Here is a 21,213-nt window from a genome sequence, read left to right on the forward strand (position 1 = left end):
CTAGGTTCCAATATGGGGTCACTTGTGGGGGGTTTCTACTGTTTAGGTACATCAGGGGCTCTGCAAATGCAACATGACAACTGCAGACCAATCCATCTAAGTCTCCGTTTCAAACGGCGCTCCTTCCCTTCCGAGCTCTGCCATGCACTCAAACGGTGGTTCCCCCCCACATATGGGGTATCAGCGTACTCAGGACAAATTGGACAATAACTTTTGTGGTCCAATTTCTCCTGTTACCCTTGGGGAAAAAAAATTGCGGGCTAAAACATCATTTTGTGGAAAGAAAAAATGATTTTTTAATTTTCACACCGCTACATTCTAAACTTTGGTGAAACAATTGGGGGTTAAAAGTGCTCACCACACATCTAGAATAGTTCTTTAGGGGGTCTTCTTTCCAAAATGGGGTCACTTGTGGGGGGTTTCCACTGTTAAGGCACGTCAGGGGCTCTCCAAATGCGACATGGGTTCCGATCTCAATTCCAGCCAATTTTGCATTGAAAAGTCAAATGGCGCTCCTTCCCTTCCAAGCTCTGCCATGCGCTCAAACAGTGGTTTATCCCCATATATGAAGTATCAGCGTACTCAGGACAAATTGCACAACAATAAAAAATTGGGGGCAAAAAGATCATTTTTTGTGAAAAATTAATATGAAATTTTTTTTACGGCTCTACATTATTAACTTCTGTGAAGCACTTGGGAGGTTCAAAGTGCTCACCACACATCTAGATTAATTCCATAGAGGGTCTTCTTTCCAAAATGGTGTCACTTGTGGGGGGTTTCCACTGTTTAGGCACATCAGGGGCTCTCCAATCGTGACATGGGCTCCGATCTCAATTACAGCAATTATTGCATTGACAAGTCAAATGGCGCTCCTTCCTTTCCGAGCTCTGCCATGTGCCCAAACAGTGGTTTACCCCCACATATGGGGTCTCGGCGTACTCAGGACAAATTGTACAATGACATTTGTGGTCCAATTTCTCCTGTTACCCTTGGTAAAATGAAACAAATTGGACCTGAAGTAAATATTTTGTGAAAAAAGTTAAATGTTCAATTTTCTTTAAACATTCAAAAAATTCCTGTGAAGCACCTGAAGAGTTAATAAACTTTTTGAATGTGGTTTTGAGTACCTTGAGGGGTGCAGTTTTTATAATGGTGTCACTTTTGGGCATTTTCTGTCATATAGACCCCTCAAAGTCACTTCAAGTGTGAGGTGGTCCGTAAAAAAAATGGTTTTGCAAATTGTTGCAAAAATGAGAAATCGCTGGTCAACTTTTAACCCTTATAACTCCCTAACAAAAAAAAATTATGTTTCCAAAATTGTGCTGATGTAAAGCAGACATGTGGGAAATGTTGTTTATTAACTAGATTATGTGATATAACTCTCTAATTTAAGGGCATAAAAACTAAAAGTTTGAAAATTGCTAAATTTTCATAATTTCCGACAAATTTTTGTTTTTTTCACAAATAAATGCAAGTCATATCGAAGAAGTTTTACCATTATCATGAAGTACAATATGTCATGAGAAAACAATGTCAGAATCACCAGGATCCGTTGAAGCGTTTCAGAGTTATGACCTCATAAAGTGACAGTGGTCAGAATTGTAAAAATTGGCCCTGACACTTAGGTGAAAACAGGCTTTGGGGTGAAGGGGTTAACATCACCTGTAACTTACCTGTGGCACCTAACAGGTGTTGGCAATAACTAAATCACACTTGCAGCCAGTTGACATGGATTAAAGTTGACTCAACCTCTGTCATGTGTCCTTGTGTGTACCACATTGAGCATGGAGAAAAGAAAGAAGACCAAAGAACTGTCTGAGGACTTGAGAAACCAAATTGTGAGGAAGCATGAGCAATCTCAAGGCTACAAGTTCATCTCCAAAGACCTGAATGTTCCTGTGTCTAGCGTGCGCAGTGTCATCAAGAAATTTAAAGCCCATGCACTGTGGCTAACCTCCCTAGATGTGGATGGAAAAGAAAAATTGACAAGAGATTTCAACACAAGATTGTGCTGATGTTGGATAAAGAACCTTGACTAGCATCCAAACAAGTTCAAGCTGCCCTGCAGTCCGAGGGTACATCAGTGTCAACCCGTACTATCCGTCGGCATCTGAATGAATAGGAACTCTATGGTAGGAGACCCAGGAAGACCCCACTTCTTACCCCGAGACATAAAAAAGCCAGGCTGGATTTTGCCAAAACTTACCTGAAAAAGCCTAAAATGTTTTGGAAGAATGTTCTCTGGTCAGATGAGACAAAAGTAGAGCTTTTGGGGCAAAGACATCAACATAGAGTTTACAGGAGAAAAAAAGGCATTCAAAGAAAAAAATTTGGTCCCTACAGTCAAACATGGCGGAGGTTCCCTGATGTTTTGGGGTTGCTTTGCTGCCTCTGGCACTGGACTGCTTGACCGTGTGCATGGCTTTATGAAGTCTGAAGACTACCAACAAATTTTGCAGCATAATGTAGGGCCCAGTGTGAGAAAACTGGGTCTCCCTCAGAGGTCATGGGTCTTCCAGCAGGACAATGACCCAAAACACACTTCATAAAGCACTAGAAAATGGTTTGAGAGAAAGCACTGGAGACTTCTAAGGTGGCCAGCAATGAGTCCAGACCTGAATCCCATAGATCACCTGTGGAGAGATCTAAAAATGGCAGTTTCGAGAAGGCACCCTTCAAATATCAGGGACCTGGAGCAGTTTGCCAAAGAAGAATGGTCTAAAATTCCAGCAGAGCATTGTAAGAAACTCATTGATGGTTACCGGAAGCGGTTGGTCGCAGTTATTTTGGCTAAAGGTTGTGCAACCAAGTATTAGGCTGAGGGTGCCAATACTTTTGTCTGGCCCATTTTTGGAGTTTTGTGTAAAATGATCAATGTTTTGCTTTTTGCTTCATTCTCTTTTGTGTTTTTTCATATAAGACAAATTAAATGAAGATAATAATACCAAATAATTTGTGTTTGCAATCACTTTCAGGAAGAAAAGGAGTATTATCTGACAGAATTGCAGGGGTGTCAATACTTTTGTCCATGACTGTACAAACACATACACATAGCTCACACTACACATACCACACACTATACACACATCAATTACACACACCTCACATACACTGCTTTATGCTGGAGGGAATGAGATGTTCCACACAGTATCAGCTGCAGCTCCTCCTGCTCCCAGCAGCACTGTCCCAGCAGACACCTCCCTGTCTCTGCTGGGACTGCCGACAAGAGCAGGAGTTGCTGAGGAGCCATCATCACCAGGAGCAGCACACACAAAGGGCGCTGCACGACTTATGGTACCTCACATCACAGCTCAGGTATGTAGGTGCCGGCCCAGGTCTTAGCTCTCCCTCCCCTCAGAAGCTCCGTGCTGCAGGAGGACAGGAGGTGCACTGACCTATGAATACATGGCCTGTGGTGACATCAAGGTCACATGGCAGGTCACATGATCGTGATGTCACTACAGGTCCTCAACCAGTCTCTACACCGGAAGCTTCACTGATTTTGATTATCAGTGGAGCTTCTGCTGGCCCTAGCTGTATCCCAGACAGCGTGAGTGGGCCCCCCGTCTCGCCAGGGCCCCGACACTTGCCCAGGTGTGCCGGGTGCCGACGCCGGCCCTGCCGCCTGGCAGTGAGTAAATATGCAAGTAGACAGTATGGCTGGCAGGTGGATGTGAGAGGAGACTGTGTGTGTGTGTATACGTACAGTCAGTAGGGGACAGTATGGAGGGGGGAGTTTGAGGAGGAGACAGTTAACAGACTGGACCCTATAGGGTGAGCCCAGTGTGAGAAGACTATGTGAAGATGGGGCCCAGTATGGAAAGGAGAGGGCAGTGTGGAGGGCATGTGCAGGGAACACAATGAGGAGCAATTATTTATTCAAGGGCACAGCATAGGGTAGATATTTTTTTACTCAAGAGCATTATAAAGACGCTGCTATTTTTTTAAAAGGTTTCATGTGGGGATGTGAAGAACAAAACCGGAGAAGATGGCTGTGGCTATGAAAAGTCATCATGGTGTCTGGACAAGATGAAGAAAAGAATAATAATCTTTATTTTTTATATAGCGCTAACATATTCCGCAGCGCTTGGAATGACTCCAATCAGAGCCAACGCCATCTATAAAAAGTTACCTGGATGCAAATTTTTATTTGTGATTGAGCGGCTCACTTGGCTGGATACTGAGGTATAACCGGAACACTAAGAAAATGGTTGGTTTATTGGCTTGGTTTATTGTATATAGGAAAGATATATATCTTGGTACTGTGTTAGCCAGTAGATAGAAAAATATTTAGAATTGTGAGTCCTCAGTGGTTGATACCTTTAAATGGCTAACTGAAAAGATGGTAACAAATTGCAAGCTTTCGAGACTACACAGGTCCCTTCATCAGGCTTGACTAATATAAATTCTGAGTAGACAGCATAAATCAAAAGAAACAGTCCTTTTCCTAGTGGGGATTATCCCGCTTACAGGCAGCAATGTCCATGGTTCAGATTTAGCACACACTTTACTGGAGTGCTCCCTCTCCAGGCACACACTGAACACTGAAAGCTCTGGCCATCGGTCATTTAAGCCCAGACCATGTGACTGCTCCATCATGTGACTGATCACATGATCCTAACACCACACAGGTCCTGTAGGGAATCTGCAGGTGGAAATACGTGGACATGCTCCCACCCACTCTATGGATGTCCACTAAAACCAGCCTATAACAACTTTAACTTAATCCTCCCAACACAGTGTGCTTGAGGAAACCACTCTGATTTTACATCACTGACATCATCATGCGCAGTGATGCGTATCTCCCCTCCATCACTTCACCAGTGACTGTCACAGATACTGACTAATTCTCATCAATATTGAGGTTCCTGTATGGTCCGCAGACTGATGACTGATAGCAACAACTCCTAGTATCCTCTTACCATTATTAAGGACATACTGAAAGTTATTACAATTGATGTACCATGTACTGATTGTGGTTATATAAATGAATATTTCAATATTCGGTTTCAGTCGCCAAATTTGTAATATTCGCCGATTTGTCGAATATTCACCAAACATAGCCGTACGCCATTCATGTCAATGGGAGGCTAAAACAAAGGCATGCACAATACCTTATAATGTCCCCAAATGCTGCCAAAACACATCAAGTGAGGGATATACACCAGAAAAGTGGCCTCAATTCACCCACAGTACAAATTGTAGTACGGCACTGCATTAATCAGCCAGGCATGTGGTATCAGGGTCTGGGACAGCATTTACAGCTTTCAATTGAACGTCACAGTAAGATGTGCTGGGTGAGGGATCACTGTATGCCTCCTTTGCCGGGAGACCTGATACCACATGCAAACACCTCCACCTGCTTTCATGCTGAGCCACACTCAAGTGGCACAAATATCAGTTTTGTAGACTGCCATTGTCAGAAAAATTTAAAAGGATAGTAACACGGGTGGTTGAGTTCAAAGTAGTGGAGGCCTGATGGTCTCGGAGGCCTACTGCTACAGGCAACGCGCATGAAGGAGTCCCAACCAAAAGTGTTGACTAGGGTTGAGCGAACTTCAATTTTTTAGAGATGAGTTGGGTTTCGTGAAACCCGACTATCTCAAAAGTCGAGTAGAGTGGAATCGGCCGATTATCGCGAAAAGTCGGGGGATCGACCGAAACACGAAACCCAATGCAAGTCAATGGGGGAGCATAGTCGGCAGTGAGTGGAGGCCAGGAAAACACCTACAGTGCCCATTTTAATGGCAAAAAACATACATTCTTGTTACTGAAGCTTGTCAATCTAAATTTACCTTATAATAATATTAAGGCATTGGAAATTGGGGGTGATTTGGCTAAAGTTGTGGGGGGTAGGGCTGGTTCAAGTATTTAGTGGGCCCAGAAAATCTGGACGATGTCACGGCAGTGGAGCAGGGAGAGGTAAGTATTTCAACTTTGCAAGTGCTGTGATCCTGAGCAAGCAGGGGGGGCCCACTCGTTGGCATTGGCACTGGCACAGGGCCCCTCAAAGTACGGCGGTGTGTTTGCACGGCGGGGGCGCCTCCCACCGGCAGCGACACTTTTGCGTACTATGAGGGGCCCTGTGCCAGTGACGTCGCCAACTAGTATTCCTCCCCCCACCTGATGAAGGAACCTGCACCTTCATCTGCACCTTCCTCTTTGTCCCTGTGTAAGGTGGTATGGTATGCGGGAAGGGGGACCTGACTTTCAGCAGGGTCACAATCTTGCAGTGTAGCGTGCACGGGGAATGTTGCGTTATGGGTCAATGTACCAGCAGACTCAACTATCACTGGCTGGGCAATGGGCAGGATGAGGGGGAAACAGATATGGGCCCAAAGAATAAAGTGGGCTAAATGCAGTTCAAAATTGGTAACAGGACTAACCAGGGGGCATTGCTTTGTTCAGTGGAGGACAACTGGAATGAGAGGCTGACACAGAGAGTAGGCCCAAATCAGTAAGTAGTCTAAATGCAGTTCAAAATTGGCAACAGTAGTAAACAGGCGGCACAGCTTTGTTCACTGGAGGAGAACAGCAAGGAGCCGCAGACACCGATAGAAGGCCCCAACCTAACTAGTAGGCCCACTGCAGTTTTAAAATTCCGATAGGCTGAAAACCAGATAATTGTAGGTCATTTTTTGTAAAGAGGACAGCTGTATTGAGTGGCGCAGCCAGACACTACAAGTAGGCCTTACACCACAAAGTTGGCTCGACGCAGGTTTAAAAAAGGTTACATGGGTACACGGTCTGCATTGGTGTGCTCAGTGGAGGACAATTGGAAGGAGGGACCGCAGAAAGACTTAGTAGGCGTAAAATAACAAAATAGGCTCTATGCAGCTTCGATTATGTGGCAACCTGGAGAACACTTTGGAGCGGCAGACACCGTCTCTACGACCCAGACCCAACTTGTAGGCCTAATGTAGTGTTGTTTCAACAACTACTTAAGACGAGCATGAAGATTGAAGCTATGGAGAGGCAACCTGGAGAACACCTTGGAGCGGCAGACACCGTTAGTAGGCCCTACCGAAGTAGTAGCACTAATGCAGTTTTCAAATTCCTATAGGCTGAAAACCAGACTATTAGCGCTCAGCTTTTTTCAGAGGAGGACAGCTGTATTGAGTGGCGCAGACAGACACAGGAAGTAGGCCTTAAACACAACATTTGGCTCAATGCAGTTTAAAAAAGGTTACAAGGGTACACGGGCAGCATTGGTCTGTTCAGTGGAGGACAATTTCAATTATGGACCGCAGACAGACTTAGTATGCCTACAATTAAAAAAAAAGGATGCTCTATGCAATTTAAAATAGGTTCCAGGGGTACACGGGCAGCAGTGGTCTGGTCAGTGAAGGACAATTTCTATAATGGACCGCAGACAGGCTTAGTAGGCCTAACATAACAAGAGTGGGCTGTAGGCACTTTAATATAGCTTCCAGGGGTACACGGGCAGCAGTGGTGTGGTCAGTGGAGGACTAGTGGAAGGAGGGACCACAGACAGGCTTAGTAGGCCTAACATAACAAAAGTAGGCTGTAGGGACTTTAAAATAGGTTCCAGGGGTACACGGGCAGCAGTGGTCTGGTCAGTGGAGGACTAGTGGAAGGAGGGACCGCAGACAGGCTTAGTAGACCTAACATAACAAAAGTAGGCTGTAGACACTCGGAATTATCTTGGTACACAGGCAGCATTGGTGTTGTCAGCGGAGGCCGATTGTAATGAGTGTGACAGTACTCACAAAAAAATAAATAGATGTTAATGTCTCGCAATACAACAAAACCAAAACACAAAAGGGTGGCATACTTAGGTACAGGGGGGGGGGGGGGGGCTCCTCTGCTGAGTTTCAGACCTAGTAATTTGGCGCGAAGTATTTACTGGTGTACAGTGATGTTCAAAAGTCCTGCATAGGCATAGAATAAATTGATTGATTTTTCAAGTTTTAAACGTTTTCTGTCGAATATCTTCGATGCTAATATGACATATTATATATGGTTTTGTTCAGAATACAATTTTGCATTCTCTCCCTGTAATATTTTTAGCTTTTGAAGCAGTTTTGCCTGAAATTATTGCAACAATATTGGAATTGAAATCAGAACGTAATATTGTACAGCTTCAGATCCAAAATTAGCCAATCACTGATGAGGTTCTTGTGACCATCATTACCGGGATATGGCAGCCAATCACATTGCATTACATTGCATCACATCTGCTGCTTTGTTTGTTTGTTTTATCTGTTGGTCTATCTAGTGAATCATACTGTACAGTTTTATGATGGGAGCCTTCAGATTTTTGTCAGCGGAGGATCGTGTGCGAGTTGTGGTGCTACATGAAGAGGGTTATACTGGCCCCCAGATCGCAAGGAAGGTCGGCTGTAATCAGAGCACAGTCGTAAGAATTTTGCAGAAACATAAGCAGCTTGGAATTACCCAGGACAGGCCCAGATCTGGTCGGCCCAGAAAGTCAACTAAAAGGGAGGATAGAGTACTGATAAGTAGAGTTGAGCGACCTTGACCTTTTTAGAGTCGAGCCGGGTTTCGCGAAACCCGACTATCTCAAAAGTCGGGTCGAGTGAAATCGGCCGATTATGGCGAAAAGTCGGGATCGACCGAAACACGAAACCCAATGCAAGTCAATGGGGCAGCATAGTCGGCAGTGAGTGGGGGCCAGGAAAACACCTAGAGTGCCCATTTTAATGTCAAAACCATCCATTCTTCTTAATGAAGCTTGTCAAGCGTAATTTACCTTATAATAATTGGAAGGCATTTGAAATTGGGGGTCATTTGGCTAAAGTTGTGTGGGGTAGGGCTGGTTCAAGTAATTAGTGGGCCCAGGAAATCTGGACCACGTCACGGCAGTGGAGCAGGGAGAGGTAAGTATTTCAACTTTGCAAGTGCTGTGATCCTGAGCAAGCAGGGGGGGGCCCACTTGTTGGCATTGGCACTGGCACAGGGCCCCTCAAAGTACAGCGGTGTGTTTGCACGGCGGGGGCGCCTCCCACCGGCAGCAACACTTTTGCGTACTATGAGAGGCCCTGTGCCAGTGACGTCGCCAACTAGTATTCCTCCCCCCACCTGATGAAGGAACCTGCACTTTCATCTGCACCTTCCTCTTTGTCCCCGTGTAAGGTGGTATGGTATGCGGGAAGAGCAACCTGACTTTCAGCAGGGTCACAATGTTGTTGTGTAGCATGCACGGGGAATGTTGCGTTATGGGTCAATGTACCAGCAGACTCATCTATCACTGGCTGGGCAATGGGCACGATGAAGTGGAATCACAGATATAGGCCCAAAGAATAAAGTGGGCTAAATGCAGTTCAAAATTGGTAACACAGGAATAACCAGGGGGCATTGCAGTGGAGGACAACTGGAATGAGAGGCTGACACAGAGAGTAGGGCCAAATCAGTAAGTAGTCAAAATGCAGTTCAAAATTGGCAACCGTAGTAAACAGGCGGCACAGCTTTGTTCAGTGGAGGAGAACAGCAAGGAGTGGCAGACACCAATAGTAGGCCCCAACCCAACTAGTAGGCCAAATGCAGTCTAACATTAACAACTACTTAACGAGAGGCTGAAAATGGAATTTCAGGACAGGAAACCAGGAGAACAGCAAGGAGTGGCAGACACCGATAGTAGGCCCCAAACCAACTAGTACGCCAAATGCAGTTGTTCCATTTAACCACAATTTAATGAGAGCCTGAAGATAGAAGCTCAGGAAAGGCAACCTGGGGAACACCTTGGAGTGTAACACACCATCTCTCTCCACCCCATACCCATTTTGTAGGCCTAATGCAGTGTACTTTTCTACAACTACTAAACGAGAGTCGGAAGACCGAAGCAATGGCAAGGAAACCTGGGGAACACCTTGGAGTGTAACACACCATCTCTCTCCACCCCATACCCAATTTGTAGGCCTAATGCAGTGTAGTTTCCAAGAACTACTAAACGAGAGCTGGAAGATCGAAGCTCAGGAAAGGCAACCTGGGGAACACCTTGAAGTGTAACACAACGTCTCTCTACACCACGGAAGGGCTGATTCTTAGGAAGGAAGGCTGTTGGAAATAAGCATTGCGCGTCCGAGGGTGATTATATTCTTATTAGGTATATACTCACCCTCGGACGCGCCCTGCTTCTTTATTTGGAATGAATGTTTATTTGCAATGTGGTGTTGACTTTCTCTATTATTTTGGTAATTAATGATTTTATTATTTTCATTGTTTTGCATCTTCTCGGCAATAATATAAAGAAGACGCGACAGGACAACACTCGGTGGATGCCATATCTGTGTTTTCAATTTAAAAAACCTTTCAGTTAAATACTTGCAGGATAAAGTAATTGTAGCTGGTGGCCATTTTTAGTACTGTACCAGATTTTAGTTGTGTGTTTGTTTTTAATGTTAAAATGTCTGCATTTGATATCTCACCAGTATTTTCTTTTTTATAAGCAAAATACTTTTTTTTTATTTTATGATGTTGGTTCAAGGGGTACACGGGCAGCAGTAGACAGGTCAGTGGAGGCCTAGTGGAAGGAGGGACCGCAGACAGGCTTCGAAGCCCTAACATAATAAATTGGGCTGCCTGTAGGCAGTTTAAAATTGGTTCCAGGGGAACACGGGCAGCAGTAGACAGGTCAGTGGAGGCCTAGTGGAAGGAGGGACCGCAGACAGGCTTCGAAGCCCTAACATAATAAAATGGGCTGGCTGTAGGCAATTTAAAATTGGTTCCAGGGGAACACGGGCAGCAGCAGACAGGTAAGTGGAGGCCTAGTGGAAGGAGGGACCGCAGACAGGCTTCGAAGGCCTAACGTAATAAAATGGGCTGGCTGTAGGCAATTTACAATTGGTTCCATGGGAACCCGGGCAGCAGTAGACAGGTCAGTGGAGGCCTAGTGGAAGGAGTGACGGCAGACAGGCATCAAAGGCCTAACATCATAACATTGGGCTGTTGGCAATTTAAAATTGGTTCCAGGGGTACACGGGCAACAGTGGTCTGGTCAGTGGAAGTCTAGTGGAAGGAGTGACGGCAGACAGGCATCAAAGGCCTAACATAATAACATTTGGCTGTTGGCAATTTAAAATTGGTTCCAGGGGTACACGGGCAACAGTGGTCTGGTCAGTGGAAGTCTAGTGGAAGGAGTGACGGCAAACAGGCTAAGAAGGCCTAACATAACAAAATTGGGCTGGCTGTAGGCAAGTTTAAATTGGTTCCAGGGGAACACGGCCAGCAGTGGCCTGGTCAGTGTAGTAGTTGTAGAAAGAACGGACCGCAGACAGGCTTCGAAGGCCTAACATAACAAAAATGTCAAAACAATGGTATTGTCAGTGCCAGGCATTGAAGGATGTCAGCGCATAGACTAAACATTGGTGAAGCTGTGAGAGATAATTTTGCTAGTGGTAGAGCACTGTTTGAGCTGGGGGGGGGGGGGGAACTGTCTTGTGGCCGGCGGTACAGGCCCAGGGCCCCTCATATTACAATGGTGCGTCTGACGTTGGGTGCGCACCACCACCGCCAGAGACACTTTATTGTACTATGAGGGACCCAGTGGCAGTGCCGTCGACCAAAAGCGGGCACACCCACCTCTTCAGACAAACAGCACTCTCACGGGTGCTGGCGCAAAGTGGCGATACCACGGCCCCGTGTGGGGAGTTTGGCCATTTTGTTAGGAGTAAACATGTCGTATGCTGGACAATCAGGTGCAGAAAATTACGAGATTGGAAAAGTCATTCAGAAGAGTCCACAGGCAAGACCTTTTCATAGGAAAGTTAGGTGTCAGCCGGGCAAGGTGGGGCAAAAGATTTCGAAATCCAGTTGTGGTTCATTTTAATGAAGGTTAGATCATCTACATTTTGGGTAGCCAGACGAGTCCTTTTTTCTGTTAGTATTGAACCTGCAGCACTGAATACTCTTTCTGATAGGACACTAGCTGCCGGGCAAGCAAGCTCCTGCAATGCATATTCTGCCAATTTTGGCCAGGTGTCTAATTTTGATGCCCAGTAATCAAATGGGAATGACGGTTGAGGGAGAACGTCGATAAGGGATGAAAAATAGTTTGTAACCATACTGGACAAATGTTGTCTCCTGTCACTTTGAATTGATGCTGCAGTACCTGTCCTGTCTGCGGTCATAGCAAAATCACTCCACAACCTGGTCAGAAAACCCCTCTGGCCAACGCCACTTCTGATTTCTGCCCCTCTAACACCTCTGGTCTGCTGGTCCCTGGAGCTCGTGTGAGAACGATCACGGGCGCTGTGTGCAGGGAATGCCAGAAGCAAACGGTCAACAAGAGTTGATTGTTTTGTTGCTAATATTAGTTCCAAGTTCTCATGTGGCATAATATTTTGCAATTTGCCTTTATAGCGAGGATCAAGGAGGCAGGCCAACCAGTAATCGTCATCGTTCATCATTTTTGTAATGCGTGTGTCCCTTTTGAGGATACGCAAGGCATAATCCGCCATGTGGGCCAAAGTTCCAGTTGTCAAATCTGCGGTTGTGCTTGGTTGAGGGGCAGTTGCAGGCAAATCTACGTCACTTGTGTCCCTCAAAAAACCAGAACCCGCCCTTGCCACGCCACCAATTTCCAATGACCCCGGGAAAGCTTCCTCATTAAAAATATACTCATCCCCATCATCCTCCACCTCCTCTTCGCCCGCTACCTCGTCCTGTACACTGCCCTGACCAGACAATGGCTGACTATCATCAAGGCTTTCCTCTTCCTCTGGTGCAGACGCCTGATCCTTTATGTGCGTCAAACTTTGCATCAGCAGACACATTAGGGGGATGCTCATGCTTATTATGGCGTTGTCTGCACTAACCAGCCGTGTACATTCCTCAAAACACTGAAGGACTTGACACATGTCTTGAATCTTCGACCACTGCACACCTGACAACTCCATGTCTGCCATCCTACTGCCTGCCCGTGTATGTGTATCCTCCCACAAAAACATAACAGCCCGCCTCTGTTCGCACAGTCTCTGAAGCATGTGCAGTGTTGAGTTCCACCTTGTAACAACGTCTATGATTAGGCGATGCTGGGGAAGGTTCAAAGAACGCTGATAGGTCTGCATACGGCTGGAGTGTACAGGCGAACGGCGGATATGTGCGCAAAGTCCACGCACTTTGAGGAGCAGGTCGGATAACCCCGGATAACTTTTCAGGAAGCACTGCACCACCAGGTTTAAGGTGTGAGCCAGGCAAGGAATGTGTTTCAGTTGGGAAAGGGAGATGGCAGCCATGAAATTCCTTCCGTTATCACTCACTACCTTGCCTGCCTCAAGATCTACAGTGCCCAGCCACGACTGCGTTTCTTGCTGCAAGAACTCGGACAGAACTTCCGCGGTGTGTCTGTTGTCGCCCAAACACTTCATAGCCAATACAGCCTGCTGACGTTTGCCAGTAGCTGCCCCATAATGGGAGACCTGGTGTGCAACAGTGGCAGCTGCGGATGGAGTGGTTGTGCGACTGGGGTCTGTGGACGAGCTCTCGCTTCTGCAGGAGGACGAGGAGGAGGAGGAGGAGGGGGTGCGAACGGCTACAGCCAACTGTTTCCTAGACCGTGGGCTAGGCAGAACTGTCCAAAACTTGCTGTCCCCTGTGGACCCTGAATCCACCACATTTACCCAGTGTGCCGTGATGGACACGTAACGTCCCTGGCCATGCCTACTGGTCCATGCATCTGTTGTCAGGTGCACCTTTGTGCTCACAGATTGCCTGAGTGCATGGACGATGCGCTCTTTAACATGCTGGTGGAGGGCTGGGATGGCTTTTCTGGAAAAAAAGTGTCGACTGGGTAGCTCGTAGCGTGGTACAGCGTAGTCCATCAGGTCTTTGAAAGCTTGGCTTTCAACTAACCGGTAGGGCATCATCTCTAACGAGATTAGTCTAGCTATGTGGGCGTTCAAACCCTGTGTACGCGGATGCGAGGCTAAGTACTTCCTTTTTCTAACCATAGTCTCATATAGGGTGAGCTGGACTGGAGAGCTGGAGATCGTGGAACTAGCGGGGGTGCCGGTGGACATGGCAGACTGAGAGACGGTGGGAGATGGTATTGTTGCCGCCGGTGCCCTAGATGCAGTGTTTCCTACTACGAAACTGGAGATTCCCTGACCCTGACTGCTTTGGCCTGGCAAAGAAACCTGCACAGATACTGCAGGTGGTGCAGAAAATGGTGGCCCTACACTGCCGGAAGGGATGTTGCGTTGATGAGTAGCTTCATTGGCCGAGGGTGCTACAACCTTAAGGGACGTTTGGTAGTTAGTCCAAGCTTGCAAATGCATGGTGGTTAAATGTCTATGCATGCAACTTGTATTGAGACTTTTCAGATTCTGCCCTCTGCTTAAGGTAGTTGAACATTTTTGACAGATGACTTTGCGCTGATCAATTGGATGTTGTTTAAAAAAATGCCTTTTCAGGCATTGCAGACTGAGCTTTAACCGGATGGCCACGCTGTCCTCCAACAGGTTTTGACTTTGCCACGCGTTTTGGCCAAGATACGGGCCCGGCAGATGGAACCTGTTGCGATGTTGATGCCTGCTGTGGCCCCTCCTCCTCCGCTTCAGAACTGCTGCCGCCTGCACCCTGTTCCCCCAATGGCTGCCAATCGGGGTCAAGAACTGGGTCATCTATTACCTCTTCTTGTAGCTCGTGTGCAACTTCGTCTGTGTCACCGTGTCGGTCGGTGGTATAGCATTCGTGATGGGGCAACATAGTCTCATCAGGGTCTGATTCTTGATCAGCACCCTGCGAGGGCAATGTTGTGGTCTGAGTCAAAGGACCAGCATAGTAGTCTGGCTGTGGCTGTGCATCAGTGCACTCCATGTCAGATTCAACTTGTAATGGGCATGGACTGTTAACTGCTTCACTTTCTAAGCCAGGGACGGTATGTGTAAAGAGCTCCATGGAGTAACCCGTTGTGTCGCCTGCTGCATTCTTCTCTGTTGTTGTTTTTGCTGAAGAGGACAAGGAAGCGACTTGTCCCTGACCGTGAACATCCACTAACGACGCGCTGCTTTTACTTTTACCAGTTTCACGAGAGGAGGCAAAAGAGCTAGAGGCTGAGTCAGCAAGATAAGCCAAAACTTGCTCTTGATGCTCCGGCTTTAAAAGCGGTTTTCCTACTCCCAGAAAAGGGAGGGTTCGAGGCCTTGTGTAGCCAGACGACGAACCTGGCTCCACAGCTCCAGACTTAGGTGCAATATTTTTTTTCCCACGACCACCTGATGCTCCACCACTACCACTACCCTCATTACCAGCTGACAATGAACGCCCCCGGCCACGACCTCTTCCACCAGACTTCCTCATTGTTTTAAAAACGTTACCAAACGAATGGTATTTGTTGCTGTCACACAACTTACACGGTGAGCTATAACTTCAGTATGATTTAGCTACCCCTTTACAGGTGGGTGAGACCACAACGAAAATCAGCCACAATGTTACACACTCTGTTGTTGTTGGCAACAAATGAGATGGCACACACGCAGGACTGTCACTGAAGCGCAAATGTAAATATTTATCTCCCACTGATTTGTGTTTGTTTTTTTTTTAAAAGGGAGACTTCAGGAAAAAAAAAATTAAAAAAAAATTATTTTTTACAGAAGAATTTATAAAACAAATAAAATGAAATGATTGTTTCAGGGAGAATTTAGGAAAAAAAAAAAAAAAAAAAAGGCTTTGTAGGGCCCACTGAGTGAGAGAGGACGCACACAGGAGTCAGGACTGGCACACAAGCCCAGAGGCCAATATTAATCTCCCACTTTTTTTTTCCAGGGAAAATTTATAAACCCAATAAAATAATAAAAAAATAGGCTTTCTATGGCCCACTATCTGAGAGAGAGAGAGATGGCACGCTTAGGACTGGCACACAAGCCCAAAGGCCAATATTAATCTCCCACTGATTGATTTATTGATTTTTTCAGGTAGAATTTAGAACCCAAATCAAGCAAAAAAATTAATAGGCTTTCTATGGCCCACTGAGTGAGAGATGGCACACACAGGAGTAAGGAGTGGCACACAAGCCCTGAGGCCAATATTTTTCTCCCACTGATTGATGTTGTGATTTTTTCTGGTATATTTTGGAACCCAAATCAAGCAAAAAAATAAATAGGCTTTCTATGGCCCACTGAGTGAGAGATGACACAGACAGAGATGGCACTCTAGCAGAAATGTCAATCTTAATCTCCCACAAAAAAAAAAAAAAAAGGAACTGTCCTTCAATTACTATCTCCCTGCAGTAATCTCAGCCAGGTATGGCAGGCAGCAATAAGGAGTGGACTGATGCACAAATTAAATAAAAAGTGTGGACAAACAAACAAGATAGCTGTGCAGAAAGGAAGGAACAAGAGGATTTGTGCTTTGAAAAAAGCAGTTGGTTTGCACAGCGGCGTACACACAGCAATGCAGCTATCAGGAAGCCTTCTAGGGCAGCCCAATGAGCTACAGCGCTGAGGGGAAAAAAAAAAAAAAAATGTAGCTTCCACTGTCCCTGCACACCGAAGGTGGTGTTGGGCAGTGGAAATCGCTACAGCACAAGCGGTTTTGTGGTTAATGGACCCTGCCTAACGCTATCCCTGCTTCTGACGAAGCGGCAGCAACCTCTCCCTAAGCTCAGATCAGCAGCAGTAACATGGCGGTCGGCGGGAACTCCCCTTTATAGCCCCTGTGACGCCGCAGACAGCAAGCCAATCACTGCAATGCCCTTCTCTAAGATGGTGGGGACCAGGACCTATGTCATCACGCTGCCCACACTCTGCGTTTACCTTCATTGGCTGAGAAATGGCGCTTTTCGCGTCATTGAAACGCGACTTTGGCGCGAAAGTCGCGTACCGCATGGCCGACCACGCACAGGGGTCGGATCGGGTTTCATGAATCTCGACTTCGCCAAAAGTCGGCGACTTTTGAAAACGTTCGACCCGTTTCGCTCAACCCTACTGATAAGAACATCCCTTGCAAATCGAAAGCTCACCTCTCCTCAGCTTCTGCGAGAATGGCAAGAAAAGTGCAATATTGAGGTAGCAACATCAGCTGTTAGGAAGATATGTTTGGAAGCAGGATTGAGAGGGTGCAAGGCCCGAAAAAAGCCATTGATGACAGCCATACAAAGACAGGCGAAAACTGTGGGCATTGAAATACTTAAAATGGAGGACGGAGGAGTGGAAAAAAGTGCTATTTAGTGATGAAAGCACTTTTTGCATTTTAGGAAATGATGGCAAGTCTTATGTGAGAAGGTTCCCACATCAAGAGTACAAGCCCGAGTGTTTGAGCTTCTCTGTGAAACATCCGAGGAAAGTAATGGTCTGGGGCTGTATGGCAGCCAATGGTGTTGGAAGGCTTCATATTGTGGAGGGTATGGTTAATGCAAAAAAAATACATAGACATCCTTAATAAGAAAATGCTGCCTTCAGTGGCCTGACTGAGCAGGAGAATGGACGTGCGGCTGAAGAGCTCCTGCCTGAGGAGAAAGAAAAAGACTCCTTTTTATCTCTTTTGAAAAGGGGTTCAATCACCTGGAGGTCCCTAACACCACAATAGACTGTGGGAGTACCCCAGAGTCTGGGATATATTAATATACTGCCCAGAAACAAGGTGCTGGCCTTGATGGTGAAAAGGCGGGAAGCCAGCCCGCCATATTGATCTCTGCCTGGAGCGAAGATCTTGTGACAAGGAGGTACTGTCCGCTCACAGAACTAACCTCCGTGACCCCCTGAGATCGCTAGCGGTGCCCCTGCTGAGCCTCGGTGGCGGTGACATCCACTTCGGCTCTCGCTGAGCTGAGAGGTGAAGGAGTGCAGCGAGAGAAGAGAGGCGGAGGGACACCATCTGCAGGCGCCGGAGTTTGGAGAGTTTCTGCAAGTGTGCCCCTGGCCCGGTGCACAAAGGTACCTGGGACTGCTCACCCGACCCCGGGGAATCCCTCCTTCGGTGTCCCTGGAGTGGCACAAGTCGGGGCTGGTCGCGGCAATAGGGAGACCCGACCGCAGCACTCGGGCGGAGGAATATTCCTACAGAGGCCGCGTCTCTTTGCATAGCTTCAGAAGCACACGGGGACTCACTGTGGCGCCGGTGCTGGGGAATGCTGATCACTGCAGGGGCTCTCCGGGTCTGGAGATAAGAAGCCGAGCTGCTGGGGTGGGGGCACATTCCTCGGAGGGGTCTCCCACTTAGATAAGAAACGTGAGAAGCGACAGAGCTCTCCTGGAGAGAAGTTGCTAAGGCTCCAGACCTGAGTGCCGGAAAGTTACACATGTAGAAGTGCCTCTGAAGACTCCTAACTGTCCGTCTGTGAGCATTCCACTCCCCTCTTTATTGATAATACCTGAGGGGTACCCAAAGTCTAAGTGGTCTGTATATACCAATTAGCTCCACTCACATTTAAAGGCCCAAACAATATAATAATATTAAGGACTTTTACCAATAAAGATATAACTCAAAATTCTAAAGCCCCTCTATTATAAAAGACTTGAAACTGAGGTCTGCAAGATCTGTAATTCTGAGACTAGAGAAAGATTGCAAACTGCTCAATAGTCAGTAATATGGTCTTGTGCTGACATCTAGTGGCCAATTAAAGGAACTGCCATCATTTATCAGTATAAGCACTGGAATTAAATCCTATTATATACATGATAGAACCTATGTTTAAAATAACCTAAACCTACATGAAAGAGCGGCGATATCAGATGCTAACACCTTTGACACTGAGCAATTACAATGGTGAAGACAAGTAAAGAACGCTCTAAAAGTTTAACTCCAGCTCTCTATCAGGGGAAACAAGGAGAGATGGAAAAGTTTGTCAAACCTAAAGCAACAGCCAAAGCTACTCTTAAGACCCCCAATCCGAACACTGGCACTGATGACCTGGTTGAGGACTCTGACTCCAGTGAGGAATTGTCTGAGAGTGACTTCCCTCAATCTGACTCAGGGAAGCTTTCCAGATCGTTTCTTAAGAAGTCCCTATCTCAGGCTATGAAACCCTTGATAGCAGAAATTGCAGGTATGAGAGCAGATCTATCATATATAGGGAACAGAGTAGATTCGCTGGAAAATGCTCAATCCACCATAGTTAACCAAACAAACCTGATGAAAGACCATTTCGAATTCCACAGACATCAAATGAACAATACAGCCTTAGCGCTCGAGGATCAAGAGAATCGGAGCAGGAGAAAGAACATTAGAATTAAAGGCTTGCCCGAGAGTGTATCCCAAGAGATACTAGAGAAAGCCACAAAGGAGATTTTCGCTTTGCTGATACCACAGGAAAAATTATTTATTTATTATTTTTTTTTTTTTTTTTTTTATATAGCGCTAACATATTCCGCAGCGCTTTACAGTTTTGCATCACTGTCCCCGATTGGGCTCACAATCTAGAATTCCTATCAGTATGTCTTTGGAATGTGGGAGGAAACCGGAGTACCCGGAGGAAACCCACGCAAACACGGAGAGAACATACAAACTCTTTGCAGATTAGAACCCAGGACCCCAGCGCTGCAAGGCTGTAGTGCTAACCACTGCGCCACCGTGCTGCCCATATCATCATCGAAAGGGTCCACAGGGCGCTGAGACAAAAGCCGAGGTCCACAGACCCACCGAGAGATGTTATCTGTGGATTACTAAGCTATTTAGATACTAACGCCTTACTGATGGCTTCCAGAGATAAAAAAAAAAAAAATCACTCTGCTACGAGGGCTCTCCCATACAAATTTTCCAAGACTTAGTTCCGTCTACTCTGATGAAGCGTAGGATCCTTAAGCCATTACTAGATATCCTGCGCTCCAAAGAAATCCTTTATAGATGGCTTTTCCCTTTCGGTTTGGCGATTAACGGAGGTGGGAAGCAGATTATTGTCAGAAGCCCAAATGATCTCCCCGGTGTTTGGGAGGCCCTGGATTTTACCCCTGTAGAGATCCCCTCCTGGCTTCCAATGGATATGGATCCATACTCGCCTCCGCCTTAGAGCTATTTCAGGGGAACATGGGGACTGGACTCCAGTCAAGAGAGGGGCCTCCCCTAAGCAGATTAAAGCGGGAAATAAAAAGAAGCCCCCCCCCCGTGAACCTTTTACTCTCTTCAATACTGCTTTGTTCTTTATGCAAAATGCATTTGTCTATGACCGTTATGATTATATTCAGTAACAGTTATATAATGTCTTAAGATGTTGTTTAATTATTTCCTATTTTTGACAGATCGCCGCTCGTCCGTGAGATGGCACCTACCCTATCTGCTATGGGAGGACTCCCTAGCCCCCGCCTCTGCGGCAGATGGGCAACTCATTTGTATATTGATGTTCCCTCTCCTTTTCCCCAGTTGCTACATGTTTTCTTGTTCCCTTGGAATTGGTACAATTACAGTATTTTTTTAGAATGTTCTGAACTGCCTCAAATACCCAGTCATGGCTAATATTAATCCCCCGGCCAACATAATTGTGGCCTCATATAATGTTAAAGGCATACGATCTCCAAATAAAATAAATCAAATCTTGAGATTTCTACACTCCAAAAAGACAAATATTGCCTTCCTGCAGGAAACGCATTTTAAACACAACAGAACCCCGGATATGGCTAGATCTTTCTTCCCTCACTGGTTTCATAGCACAGGAACATCTGCCTCTAGAGGCGTCAGCCTATCAGATCCGGAAGGTAGATTTATTATCCTCAAAGGCCTTATTGCTAACACAAAAGTAACTTTTTGCAACCTTTATGCCCCTAATCGGGATCAGGTGGGCTGGTTGTGTAGGACATTACAAACCCTGAAACTGTTCTCGGAGGGAGTGTTAGTTGTTGGAGGAGATTTTAACCTACCCTTTAATCCGTTTTTAGACACATCGTCTGAGAAATCCCACTTAGCTCAAAAAGCCCTTAAAAAACTGCATCTTTCTCTACAATCGTTAAATTTAATTGACACATGGAGGACTCTACATCCCTCTGTTAGAGACTATACATTTTACTCTTCCCCCCACAACACTTACCATAGAATTGATTATCTATTAGCCCCATCGAACTGCCTTCAACTCATTAAATCAGCTACAATTGACAATATTACTTTGTCTGATCATGCGCCTATTTTCCTAGAAATGACCATCACTTCCCTGCCCAGACGGACATTAACCTGGTCCCTAAACGAAACATTGCTAGATTCAGACACGTATATAGCCAAATTAGCGAATACTCTTAATTATTTCTTTCAGGAAAATACTAATTCAGGGCCCCCAACCGCTATTATTTGGGAAACGCACAAAGCGAT

The 21,213-nt window shown here is 46.1% G+C and overlaps 1 long non-coding RNA gene across 1 annotated transcript in view; it reads right to left on the reverse strand.

Moving 5' to 3' along the window:
- Positions 1-18,243, reverse strand: part of LOC138645865 (uncharacterized) — an 80,557-nt gene extending 62,314 nt beyond the window's left edge. Inside the window, exon 1 of the long non-coding RNA XR_011314784.1 lies at positions 17,874-18,243. This is a non-coding gene — a long non-coding RNA (uncharacterized lncRNA). The remainder of the gene's footprint in view (positions 1-17,873) is intronic.
- Between the last annotated feature and the right edge of the window lie 2,970 nt (positions 18,244-21,213).

The sequence above is a fragment of the Ranitomeya imitator genome, chromosome 7 (genome assembly GCF_032444005.1).
Source record: "Ranitomeya imitator isolate aRanImi1 chromosome 7, aRanImi1.pri, whole genome shotgun sequence".
Taxonomy (NCBI): domain Eukaryota; kingdom Metazoa; phylum Chordata; class Amphibia; order Anura; family Dendrobatidae; genus Ranitomeya; species Ranitomeya imitator.